Source organism: Schistocerca gregaria, chromosome X (genome assembly GCF_023897955.1).
Source record: "Schistocerca gregaria isolate iqSchGreg1 chromosome X, iqSchGreg1.2, whole genome shotgun sequence".
Lineage (NCBI taxonomy): Eukaryota > Metazoa > Arthropoda > Insecta > Orthoptera > Acrididae > Schistocerca > Schistocerca gregaria.
Window position 1 is genome coordinate 737,377,267 of NC_064931.1, and position 13,801 is coordinate 737,391,067.

At 42.5% G+C, this 13,801-nt stretch overlaps 1 pseudogene; it reads right to left on the reverse strand.

Annotated features, from left to right (window-relative positions):
• Positions 1-12,857: 12,857 nt before the first annotated feature.
• LOC126299773 (5S ribosomal RNA) lies at positions 12,858-12,975 on the reverse strand (annotated as a pseudogene).
• Positions 12,976-13,801: the final 826 nt, after the last annotated feature.

Here is a 13,801-nt window from a genome sequence, read left to right on the forward strand (position 1 = left end):
AGTTATAACCACCCAATACTTTAGTATCACAGAAAAAAGCCTTCACTATTCAGAAATTAGGAACGCAAATAGGCAAATGTGCCATGTTCTTGACGTTGTTAGCCCAGTGCCCAGTTCTCTTAGATTTTTCATGGTATTTTATTTCCTCACTACTCCCCGGGACTCCTCTTACGGAAGAGCCGGCAAGCTTTCCCACTACCAATAGGGACACGCCCGATGGTGGTAACTGGCGAATCTCCACACAGAATAGATAAGTGTGGTACAATGGAAAGTATTTCAACAGTGGGAAAGTCAGAATTAGTTGATGAAGAATTAATTTTCTATATTATTTGTCACTTAGGAAAAAAAAGAAACAAAATATAAAGTCAAGCGGCGCTATTTACTAAGTTCTAGACGTAGTTTTATGTGTTTGCAAATATATATTTTCTCGAGAAACTGAATGTATATCGGTATGCATGCAACAGCATGGGTACCTAAAATGTTCCAAAATGCAGCGCATAAAAACGGCATTTTTTAGTGATCACTCCTCAGGTTTTATTGGTGATAAAAGAGATAGGGTCAAGAGTTTTGGATAGCCATGCGTTAGAGACCATTTACATACCCTAACTAGCACGACGATCGTCTTAGTGCAACTATCCTACAGTACAGGGTCAAAGCAGGAGCTTACGGAAATGGAAAAAATCGATTAATTCTTTCTGCATTTGGTGTGGTCTACGGACGGATTGATGGGCCATACTGAGGTACCATTATTTCATGGGCGGTTCCCTGGAAATTCCCACATAAAGGGTTTTTTACTCTATTTTTCCCGTTGCCAGCAGATCAGGACCCAGCCGAGGATTCGAATACGGCTATGCACAGCAAATGACGGAACTAATGGGATTGAAGCTGTGACACAGAAGACAACAGCAGAAAGACACGAAGAGACAATGACACTTGGTAGGGCTGAACGAGTGGATGAGAAAGCGCAACTTGGAGTGGGTAGGCATGAGCGACTGACAGCAATGGACTAGTGGGTGTGAGTGGGTTACAGTTAGGGGAGTTTGTGAGAGTTTAAGTTGAGTTGCATATTTTTAAAAAAACGCGAATACATTCGCATGCCCAAATTTTTGAGAAAATTATTTAAAGTCACTGAGCAAAGAAGAATGAGGCAACTGGAACCCTGCTTTTCAGTCAGAATCTTTTAAATAATCAGGAACATATTCGCATTTTTGTGCTCCAATAGGAGCATTTTTCAGCTGATCATTCCTTATTTTGTTAGTATATTTAGAGTTTTCCGTAAAAAGAATTGTCCCTCATAACCTCACCTTCACGTTCAGGTGCCAAACTGCACTCCAGGCATCTCTCACAGCACAAGGATTTTTGGCTCCGATTTGCAAACGAAAATGATCACGTTGGGCCAGATCAAACTCAGTACAAAAGTAAAACGCCAGGGGCGCAGCAGTAGACACACTTGGCTTGAACAGTCAGTTGAGACAAGAACGTAGATCTTGCAAAAGCGGCTTTAAGCCATGGCAGTGAAGTGTTTATGTGCGAGTCTGTGGTAGGGAATCAGCGCAGTAAGATGAGTCGACCTGGAGGCTCGACACAGTGGCAGAAAGGATTTATCGTGTTTGATCGTGTCAATGACCGCAGACAAAATAGAGTTGTCCGACCTGTATGTGTAACAATGAGGAGTGTCCAATGCATCTACAAGGATAGTGCACCACCCGTATTTCAAATGGCTCTAAGCACTATGGGACTTAACATCGGAGTTCACCAGTACCCTAGACTTAGAGCTACTTAAACCTAAGTAACTTAAACCGGCCGCTGTGGCCGAGCGGTTCTAGGCGTCTCAGTCCGGAACCACGCTGCTGCTACGGTCGCAGGTTCGAATCCTGCCCCGGGCATGGATGTGTGTGATGTCCTTAGGTTAGTTAGGTTTAGGTAGTTCTAAGTCTAGGGGACTGATGACCTCAGATGTTAAGTCCCATAGTGCTTAGAGCCATTTGAACCATTTTGAAGCTAACTAACCTAAGGACATCACACACATCCACGCGCGACGCAGGATTCGAACCTGCGAGAGTAGCAGCAGCGCGGTTCCGGACAAAAGCGCCTAGAACCGCTCGGCCACAGTGGCCGGCTACCCGTAGTCGAGGTATAAGAATAGCGATAGCAAAAATTTCATAAGCTAGAGGGCCTGACGCCGAGTGTCCCGCTTTGTCAGTGACAATCGATTTAAACTCCAAAACGAATTTTTTAGTCTATAGGTCCACTCAACCAGTTTCCTAGAAGACACTGCGAAGGGAACTGCATGCTGTTGGCATCTGGGGTTGGGTTTGTCGCCAAAGACCGTAACTCACAGCGGCGTATAGAGTAGCCCAAACAATCCAGAAACTAAACAGCAGCTGGACGGAGGCGTGCTATATGGTCCGACAAGTCGGGATTTTGTTTCTTGTCAAATAATACAAGGTGGAGAGGGATGGTTGAGACCAGACGTTTTGAGGGTGAGGGAGCTTTTCGTCCCATACGTTGGGTATACTCGTTCAGGATGCCATGAGCATGAACCAGTATGTCTAATCTCGGTGACCAAGTGTTACCCTTTCTTCTATATCTACATGATTAGTATACTGCTGACACTCCCGTCATTCAAGCTGTGTTCAAAGGGCTGCACGCGTACGTTCCTTCTTTTATGACCACGCATGCACTCTATCGCACCTTGACTGACAGCTAAAACACCCAATCTTCATAGCATATAAAATGTCTGCTACCATTTGGAACTGTGGGTGAAACGTATCAATCACCATCCCCGCAATTTCACAGCTTCCCGGGATCTTATTACCAACAAGCGGCTTCATTTCGAAATGGCCTGCAACAAAAACATGGGGACACTCTTCGTCGCGTAGCTGAAACCATTTTGAAGGTTAGGGGAGGTCTTACACGGTATTAGCGTGGTGTGGAGTGACTGATTTTCTTTCTGGTGTGTTTTTCTTATATTATATTAATAGCGAACTGTCATTATTTACCTCATAAAGCTGTTCTCGGGATTCTTTTCGTAAACTTAGCAGTCAAGAGACAAGTGGATGAGATGAGTTGGAAGAAACCGAATTCAGATACAAGGTCACAAATCCTGATTCTGTACGTCGCACATCCGAGTTACGTCTCTTAAATTAGGAAGCCAAGAGTGGATGGTGTTTCAAAAAATGCATGGTGTGGTATTTATAATTAGTATTTAATTAAATCAAGACTATGTTTGGTGCATGATGATAACCAGCCGATGTAACCTTCCCATCATAAAGAGATGCTTGCCGCAGAACGGATGGCTGACGCAAATTCTTAACATGTAGAACCCCTTGACATAAGGATCCACTAAAAATACAAATAGTACTCTAACTAGAAGCACTTACTTGTTGCTTCATAAATTGCGTTCTGCAGCATATCCAGATCTTCGAAGTCGTCCTCTCTATAGGACATTATGTTTTTGAAAATGTTCAAATGTGTGTGAACTCCTAAGGGACCAAACTGCTGATGTCACTGGTCCCTAGTCTTACACACTAGTTAAACTAACTTATGCTAAGAACAATACACACACCCATGCCCGAAGGGAGGACTCGAACCTCCGGTGGGAGGGGCTGCGCAATCCGTGACACAGCGCCTCAAACCGCGCGGCCTCTCCGCGGAGCTGTTTTTGACATTATTTTTATCAACTGTATGGTCACAAGCCCAAATTAGGGAACGATGAAAGAGGAAAATTTGTCGATGTCTTCATCATTTCACGTAAGCACTTGAGGAACCTCATAGAAAACTTTGGATCTGGTTTGAATGACGGAAATTTGAACCACTACGCCACTTTTCTCCCTTGGTTATATCAGTGTGTGCCTTTGAACATTCTTTCACATTACATTGCTTGCAAAATTTAGTAGTGGCCCCAAAAACTGTTTATCAGATTCGTATTGAAACGTTGGAGGAGCTTAGACACACTTCCTTGCCTAATCCTTATGTTCCAATCCATTTGTTTTGTATTAATGCCTCAATAAAGACGAGAGCTCATTCTAAAACTTTTCACGTTTAGAAGAACCAAATTTTTACCTGTTTAAATGAACTATATCATTTTATCTATGTGAAGTGAGTGCTGCGTTATGCGAGGCTGAATAAAAATAGTAATAATAATTTTAACAATAAGAAATCATTGAAGCTGGCATATAAACTGCTGAAACAGGAATGGGTAAAAGTAAAATTATTGAATTGTGTCTTTCTTAAACCGGAAATTTTCTCAACTTTTTCATTGCAAGTACGTAAATGAATAAGCGCTACAAATTAAAAAAGATGATTAATATTAACAACAATACCAGTTTCGACTATAAACTGTGTAGTCTAGTGCTGTCTCTTTTCCCCCTTCTCGTCTACTGAAAACCAAATTGGCGTAGTCGTCAGATATTGCTATTAAAAAATATTTATGTACAAGATCCTCGAAAATAAACTGGCATGACAACACAGTATACTGAGATAAGAAATGTCAGAGATGAAGAATACTTTTCTGGTGACCGTGTTATGATGATGATCTACTTGAATGCGATAATTCAGGACGTTTCCATCCTGATGAGGCCGGATGAAATGAAAAACTTCCAAAAAGTGATCCATATTTGGCAAGAAAGGTAGTTGAGTTACGTCGTGACATGAGTTTTACAAATACAGAAACATGAGGAGGTCATTTCTGACGTCTGAACTCGTGTTCAACGATATCACAGACACGACTCGCTAAGAGGTAAAACTGTATGCTGGAGCGAGCTTTGCTTTTGTCCTTCACAGCTGCATACTACCAAGCTATCTAAGGCCTTTCTTAATGTGACTTCCACTGCAATAAGTTTGGAAATCAGTGATACTTTGGAGTATCCTATGGATATAGCGTATTCAGGTGACGCAGCAGCTAGCACATGGGAAACGAATACGGGAGGATTACGGGTCAAACCTCCGTCTGGTCGTCCATATATAGATTCTCCATAATTTCCCTAATCTGATAATGTCAAACGCTCGTATGGCTCCTGTTATAAGGAGACACACGATTTCCTTCGCCTACTTTCCCCTCATCCTAGCTAGGATTATTGTTTGAATCTATCTTCGGTTTCTGTGAATGGTAGGATTAAAATCTCTGTAACAGGTCGCTTTATTCCTTTTATTACCGTCACTTAACTGAATATGACAAAAATATCCTCTGTTGCCTTATGTAAACAGAATGGTGTCATGTGAACAAGACTGCTCGACCATAACCGTAGCACTGGTTTTACAGACACAATTCCTTTTGTCGCAAAATAATAAAATAAAAACTAAATGACCAGAAGAGATCACCAAATATCGATGGATGGAGTCGCGAAGATGAGGACATTGACCGCCTGAGTTCATTAACAGGCTTAGAAATTTTTTTTAGTACGGGAGGAGCTATGTGATATACTTGAATCCTTTTGCTAACGTGCCAGTTGCGCATGAGAAAAACAATGCAGCTAAGATTATAAATGCAAGATTACTAATCGCTCATCATGACGAGTGTAAAAAGCCACACACAGTAATCACTGGGGTGTTTAACAAGCTGTTACTTCATGTCAGTGTTTGGTACCCGCCACTAATTATTTACCTGCTACGTTGCCGCAGCGATTAATACATTTCACTCGTTCTCGAGAGGACAATGTTAATAACTCTGTCCTGTAATACTAATTTTGGATATCTACGAATTCCTTAAACCATTTCATTCCCACACCGAGAGCGTTTCATTAACAAGGTATTAGGCAATTCTTGCACCTCGAATTGCCCAACTGACCATGGTGGTGATACAGAGCAGGAGGCAATTTGTAAAGACTTTTTCTGTAACGAAAAATCAGTGTTAAATACCACCAGATTTCATATTTCATAAAATTTAGGCACTACATATATTACGTAGACAATAAAGGGCATTAATATTTTTCTCGAGCTCAATTTAACCTTTACTGCTACGTTTTCACTAGATGCCTCCAGTCAACATTTGACTAATTAAATTGTAATAGAAAAATAACAGTTATAATATTCTACCTAACATGAAACAATAAACTAAATTTCATCCGTAATTTCGATCTGAGCCGTAATTTTTAATGCAACGTCATTCATTTACATTTCGGTGTTTGTGAAGAGCTATTTTTCGTGTATTTCATGTTAATTAAACCAGTATTTTATTTCAGCTGTATAAAAATACATTTAGGAATTCTGATGAAGTTCTTAATATATCTGAAGGCGTAACTTATAATTTAGCATTCAAGTACGATTTCAGTTGTCGGAAAACGTTCGCATATTCTCTGTTATGAAGAATCGGCCCTGGTGAACGGTGCCCGTAATTAGAGCGAAAATATGTCCGCGGCACAAAGAAACTTAAGACATGTTTGATAAAAGTTATTTATTCGGCAAAGGAAACAGGCTGTGAAGCGTTTCGATACAAGAAGTGCTGTTTGCAACTACTCACTAAATACCTTAGGCAAAACAACAGTTCATCGCGACTCATATGCCAACAGTCAGCCTCATTCCTCATGTAAATTTTGTTCCTCAGAAAAACAGTTAACAGTTGCTAAACCGTGTTTGAGATTGATCTAACTGGAAGGACACGCTAATAATATCAACTGTAATTTCCAACCGCAGTATGTGCGTTGTTTTGTCTTCCTCGTTTCACACTTTATTCATATTCAAAGTTCAGCTGCAACAAACGACAGTTACTGGACTCATACATGGAAATACTTTATACATCGATTTCACTATTATTTAATGATCAGTTCCTTAGTTGAATGCGTTGTACTGGTTTCGGTAAATTATTTTAGGAGGGTTCTAGGATGGCTACTGAAATAAACCAAGTCCGTCTCCTTTCATTCTCCTCCAGCTGAGGTACTGCACCATCTCTAATCATCTCGATTTCAACTGGATGCTGAAAAATAATTTTACCATTGTTCTTACCCTGAATTAATTTTCCCGAGTGATTTTTAATTTCTTCTACTGCCTGGTTTGCTTCTCACGGGCTTAGTACATATAAAATGGGAAAGCTTGTCTGGTTTGCCTGGTAGGGATTTGTAGCACTACGCCACTTCATTCGCTTGTTTCTTTAAGTGTGTGTCTTTTAACATTCTTTTGCAACACATTACTTTCAAAAGTTAGTAATGCATCCGAAACATGTTTATCAGATTCCTACTAAAAGATTGGTGGAGCTTTGTCACTGCTTCTTATCTCAGTCTTACGTACATATCAATTTCTTTTGTATTAATACCTTAATACGGATGAAAGCTCATTCAAAAACTTTTGATGTTCAGAGGAAACGAAATATTTTACCTTTTTTTATTAACTACTTTGTTTTACCTACGTGTAGTGAGTGTCTTTGAAACTGATCTTAGGTTGTAAAACAATAGCAGAGACACAATGAACCGAATTTCGTGGAAGTAACAAAGGAATTATTGAGTATTCCATGCATTTTTATTATCTTTGTATGGCCATTACAGTAACGCTATAATATAACGAACTAGAGAAGAGGAAGACGCTACGAATGTAAGTGATGGGAGAGCTTTATTCCTTAAGCTCACTTAAACAGCTCTTCTCTAATCAGTACATTATTAATATAAAATCAGTTACGTAAATTTTCTCTAAGTCATTTCACAACGTTGTCCGACTTTAAAGAACAAGCTAAAACAAGATGGTTCCGTTGGATCCTGGATTTTCTATAGGCTAAAGCTACGTCATGCGGCTTTTGTCATTGCTTTAGAATCCTCTATATTTGCCCTGTATGTTTCGAAGTTCTCGCACTGTTACGTGCTCAGTTTCTGAAGGTTTCGCCGAAACCCCTCTTTACCGAGTAATTTCTGACGTTCCGCGTGTTCTTCACAGTCACCGACAAAAGGAGTAGCAGAAGCTGTTGGAGGCCCGGCGATACTTTGAAAGACTCGTCCGCTTGTAGTGCCATTCCGAACAAGAAATGGAACAGATGCCTCCTCTGCCTGTGGGCCCTGACAAGTTCTTCAGATTACGTGCTGCCCCTCAGCAGGCTTTCATATCCCCATCTCTTCATTCGCCATGCTGGTACTCTGACACTCTATGGCACTATCAAAGGGGGTTGTACGAGAGTTTCGGGAGGTCATCACATAAAACTGCAAACAAACGAACGCTAAATAGTTTTTAGAGCATCTCGACTGCTCTCATAGTGCGTACCCACTATCGGTGCACGCCAGTACCAGTACTTTTCTAATCTCTGCCAAATACTTAAGGCGTCACACAATAAAGTTCCCTCGAAAGAACAGTTGAATGTTCCAAAGTTGTCATCGATCAGTCGAGGCTGCGACTATGTGCCACGACAAGTGTATGGTATCACTGTAGATATCTGTGCTGCCTGTAATAGCCTACAGAGTAAATGTCGGTATGTCGTTCACTACACACGGAGAATAGCTTAGAATGCAAAGAAATTCTCTTGCAACTGGAATTAGGAAATGATGGAGAAGAAGTTGTGCTGCCAGTGAAAGCATCTGTCCAAAATACATACAGATAGGCTATCAAGACTCCAAGACAACATAGGCCTTCTCAGTACATTTCCTCGTCTCACGCTGATGACGTATAGTGACTGTATGCAACTGGTAGTGTTCAGCCATTGCCTGCCAAGAAGAAACGTTCACCACTCTAATTAATGGGATCAAGATTTTCATTTCGACATACTATGTCTTCCTGCTGCATCACTTGACTGGCCTGTATCCAGAACAACGCTCGAAAGTATACAAACAACACGGCTTATATCACGCACGTTGTCATACTGGATGATCATGATGTTTCACCAATATTTAGTACGTGGAAAACTGCAGTGGTTATATAGATTTCGAAAAAATTTGAACGAGCTGAAAAATTTGCTTATTAATCCACGCCGAACGTAATGTCCCCGTTGTGGAACCTCCGGTTCCTGGCTCGCATCGCAGCATTAGGAAAGGCAGTGAATCTGCCGTAGGCGTTGTGGTAGAGACGTTTCCGGAGGTATGACGTTGTTCTTTCGACGTGCCACATAGGAAGTCGCTGACACAAAACACTGCCGACACAGTTGCCGTTCCTGTAATGGTGGGAAGACTTGAGAATTCTCTAAACAGAAGATTTTCAAAGGATCAGGAAATAACGGGAAGATGGCAGACGAGACGAAAAGAAGGAATGCACTATTTGTCCACCGAGATGCGTTGTTCAATACGCGGAGTGTTTAAGTGTTGTCCAATGTGCAGGGTGTTTAAAATAGATTCATCCGATTTCACGAGGCTACCTTCTGTATGAATGAGGTGATAAACGTGAAGTGAATTTCAACTTATTCATATGATTAAAAAGGTTTTATTTTCTAAATAAATATCCGATTTTATAAGAGTATATATTTTACGTACATGTACATACAACCTTGGGGTATGAAGTTTCCTGGCAGATTAAAGCTGTGTGCCGGACCGAGACTCGAACTTAGGACCTTTACATTTTGCGGGCAAGTCCTCTACCAACTGAGCTACCCAAGCACGACTCAGGTCCCGTCCTCACAGCTTTAATTCCGCCAGTACCTCGTCTCCTACCTTCCAAACTTCACAGAAGCTCTCCTGCGAGATACTGGCGGAATTAAAGCTGTCAGGGGGGGGGGGGGGGGGCTAAGTCGTGCTTGGGTAGCTCAGTAGGTAGAGCACTTGCCCGCGAAAGCAAAGGTCCCGAGTTCGAGTCTCGGTATGGCACACAGTTTTAATCTGCCAGGAAGTTTCGTATCAGCGCACACTCCGCTGTAGAGTGAAAATTTCATTCTAGAAACCTTGGGGTACTTTCTGCTATTACGCATAGGATCAAAATTTTAATTTACCTTTTACAAATGTTCTATTTGCTCTCAATGGACACGCGACAAACCTCCTTACGATAGTGAAATTCGTCGCATACTGTTACGGGCATGTTTGGAAATCCTGCATTCACTGCTGTTGCTGCGTGGCGCCGCAGTGCCCCAAAAAGTGTTGACCGGGGATACACGTAGACGGAGTTGGTACAATGAGATCAATACGTCCCTTACGACCAATCCATTGTTAAGGCAGTGAGTAGGCCAGTTGTAACTGAATTTTACCTTTCGGAACGGAGAACGGAAAACACCATTTATTGTTGTGTTACGCCACCTCGATTCGACCAACATTGGTTAATGAACGGGTGGAAAAGCTCTAAGCTAAACTTATTGTTTAGATGAGTTGTTGTGACTGTGCCCTCTTGTAATATTTTGTGGTTTCTGGCTGGATGAGGAGAGGGTGGCCGGTTTCCTCTCACTACAACACAAAATGCATACGTGGTTAAAATACACTTTATCACAGGAACCAATTGAGTACTTAACTTCAATTATGTCCCATCTGAAGTTCTGTTGTTGACAGCAATCACATAACGTGTAATAATTCTTGAATCTCATCCGTGTCCATATCACAACTACATACAATGTCTAACGTTCCCTCACAGCTAGCTAAGGTGCGAGACAACAACTAGCACTGTGGAAGACTAGAACACAGTCCCACGTATTGGGGTGCTATGCGAACTGAGTCCCGATGCGATTTACTGAGGTACTGATATTGAGGGATTGAGCCAGCTTGGCCGGCGGCGGCGGCCTATATGCACGCTGCCCAGGGGGCGTTATTGGCGCGTAGCATGGGCGGTCTTGGTCTTCTCTTGTCATAGGCGCGCTTAGTTCAGCGCCTGCTATACAGTGCTTCGTAGTGCTGACCAGTGTGCTGGCGAAGGCATACGCCAGCACACGAGTAAATTAAAATCCGTTCCAAGTTTCTGTCTTCATTCGTGTAGAAAGTATAGTCTTGGGAAATCGGATATGTCTTTTTGAAACACCCCGTACTTCATGGGCAGTGAAATTGTGCGTCTGGTATGTTTCGCTGAGTTCGGCCGCTTGGTGCCAGTCTTTTTATTTGACGCCATCTCGGCGACTTACGTGCCGATTAGTATTAAATGTTGTAGAGGACGAAAATATCCGACTCCACCGTAAATCAAGCCTGCGTCCCTCGCATGCATGGGAGTCAGCCACGCTGACCACTTCTTTTTTCCCCGCTTTACACGATCGATCGCCTTAACCGCTTTCCTTTTATTTTAATTGCTGTATTTCTTTTTTTCAAAGCGGAATGTATAAGGGAAACACACAATAGGTTGACACATTATGTGCCATCATCACCAAAGTAACAGAGTTAAGATAAAAAAGGAAATCCTCCAGGTAAAAAATAATGATGTGCAATTATCATAAATGAAAAACGAAACATAAATGGAAGAAAGAACACCCTCTTGGGGTAACAAACGAAATGGCATCCGCACTCCTCCAACTTGTGGGTAGATGCAGTCAGTCAGGCATGTTCCGGGCACGTCTTTTCAAATAATACTCCATTTGGCCGGTACACTAGTCCAAATCCCGGTGTTAACCCCACACTAACATCATATTCTCATACCCGAGCCACCCCACCTGCACGGGACGTCCAAGACGGCACTACCCACAAAGTTAGCATAGTATAGACGGTATCTCGGACTGTGGGAGAGGAAGGTAACACGATCTTGTAAGAATGTTCAAAATTCAAGAAAGTTCTTATCTTATTCATGAAACAAGGAATAATTCGATATGCCTTTTATCCAATCCACTGCGTTAGTTTCCGTACGTGTGAATTAGGTCTCATCTGCGAAACCATTCAGCTACTATTGGCACTTGCTGAACATCAGAAAAAGATGTCGCCTTCGGAGAAAATGCAGTAGACAGACATGTAATTACATGCGTTCGAAGGTAAGGCCGCCAAATAGCACTTTTTGAGGAGGATGTGGATGCAAAATCCATTGTTGGTACATCTTCCTATGTTAAAAGTTGCATTGGCAAGAGAAAAAAGAAAACGTGGTGATATACGAGTAGCTCAACCCATCAGTCCAAAAAGAGTTTTAAGACTGGATTAATTTGAATTCAGGTGCTTTACATGAAGTCATCCCCCCCCCCCCCCCCCCACTCATTTGAGTACAACGCACAGGCCGCTGATACAACCACGTGAAGCAGTCAAAAATCTTTCTTTAGAATGTTTCTCTACTCATGCGTCACATTCACACCATCTTCCATCTTGCCAGACTATCAGAGACCTATTTCTTACTTTGTCGTTTTGCGGTGGGCTTGTATCGGTGGCATCAAGTCTCGTAACCGGTGTCAATTTTTTTCAAACAAAGAAATGTGCGGGTTTTGCATTTCAAGCAACTCACGTCAGATGCCCATGCGTAGTTGTTTTCGGTCGGGCGTCAAGGAGTGTGGGACGAGATTTGCACACATCTTTCTCATCTTCAAAGCACTCTGGAGAATGTGTTGAACACTTGATTTAGAGATGTTCAGCTCATTGCTGCCTGCCGCGGTGGTCTAGCGGTTCTAGGCGCTCAGTCCGGAACCGCGCGACTGCTACGGTCGCAGGTTCGAATCCTGCCTCGGGTATGGATGTGTTTGATGTCCTTAGGTTAATTAGGTTTAAGTAGTTCTAAGTTCTAGGGGACTGATGACCACAGATGCTAAGTCCCATAGTGCTCAGAGCCATTTGAACCATTTTTTTAACTGAATATTTTCAGACGGTCTTATTGCTTGCATTTCAACAGTGCATCAAATTTTTACGCACTCTTGCTTACTAAAGCTAAACTAAACTCCCCACGAAAAGGCCATGAAGACCCAACGGTAACGACCGGCCGCCGTATCATCCTCAGCCCACAGGCGTCACTGGATGCGGATATGGAGGAGCATGTGTTCAGCACACCGGCCGTAAGATGTCAGTTTACGAGACCGGAGCCGCTACTGCTCAATCAGGTAGCTCCCCATTTTGCCTCACAAGGGCTGAGTGCACCCCGCATGCCAACAGCGCTCGGCAGACCGAATGGTCACCCATCCATGTGCTAGCCCAGCCCGACAGCGCTTAACTTCGGTGATCTGACGGGAACCGGTGTTACCAGTGCGGCAAGACCGTTGGCACTCTTGCTTGCTAAACAGTGTTAAAGGTAGCTAGAACCCTTTCGATCACAAGCTCTTCGGTATCTATAGTGGATTTGTTCACCAGCGACTTCAGGTAACCCCTACAGAAAAAAAAAAATTGTCGATATGATATCCGTAGGTCTCATACACCGTGGGATAGGACCTTCACGTCCAGTCTAGCGAAGGCATTACCTGCTGTTTTGGTGCTTATAGATATTAATATCGAATAGTGATGCTATGTCGTTTTATGTGCAAGGAGAGATACAGTCTCCTAACTGTAGCGCCACATCACAAATGAGCAGCAATAATACGCTCCACTATAACGGGGTTACGATAAATACTGCCCTGTTGGCTGTCCTTGTGCAATTCCAATCCACAAGTTGAGAAAGAACCGTTTATGCTGCTCTGAGGCGAGTGTGGCGTTGGAATGTTCGCCTTTCAGGCATAGCTACTGCATCAGTCGAAATCATTAGCACGACTGAAGGAAGCCACAGCCGTTATGAATATAAGCTGTAGGAAGTTTGGAGCTGCCGTACAGCGTTGTATAATCCAGTGGGAGAACTGAACTCCGACTTCAAGAATCATTTGACCCCATCAACTGCACACGTAATTTATGACAGGGGTGTGACTGCTGCTCCACCAACACTGTCCACACTGTATTGTTCAAAGTCAGGATTGCGCGAGCTGGTTGAAGACTATTTGCTGATGAATTATCTCCCAGTCAATACAACACCATCACCAAATTCTTTTGTGCGAACAATTCTCTGTTGTGAACCTTAGCCAACTGTTTGTTGCTTGAACGATCCTGTTTGTCATGAAGTTCTA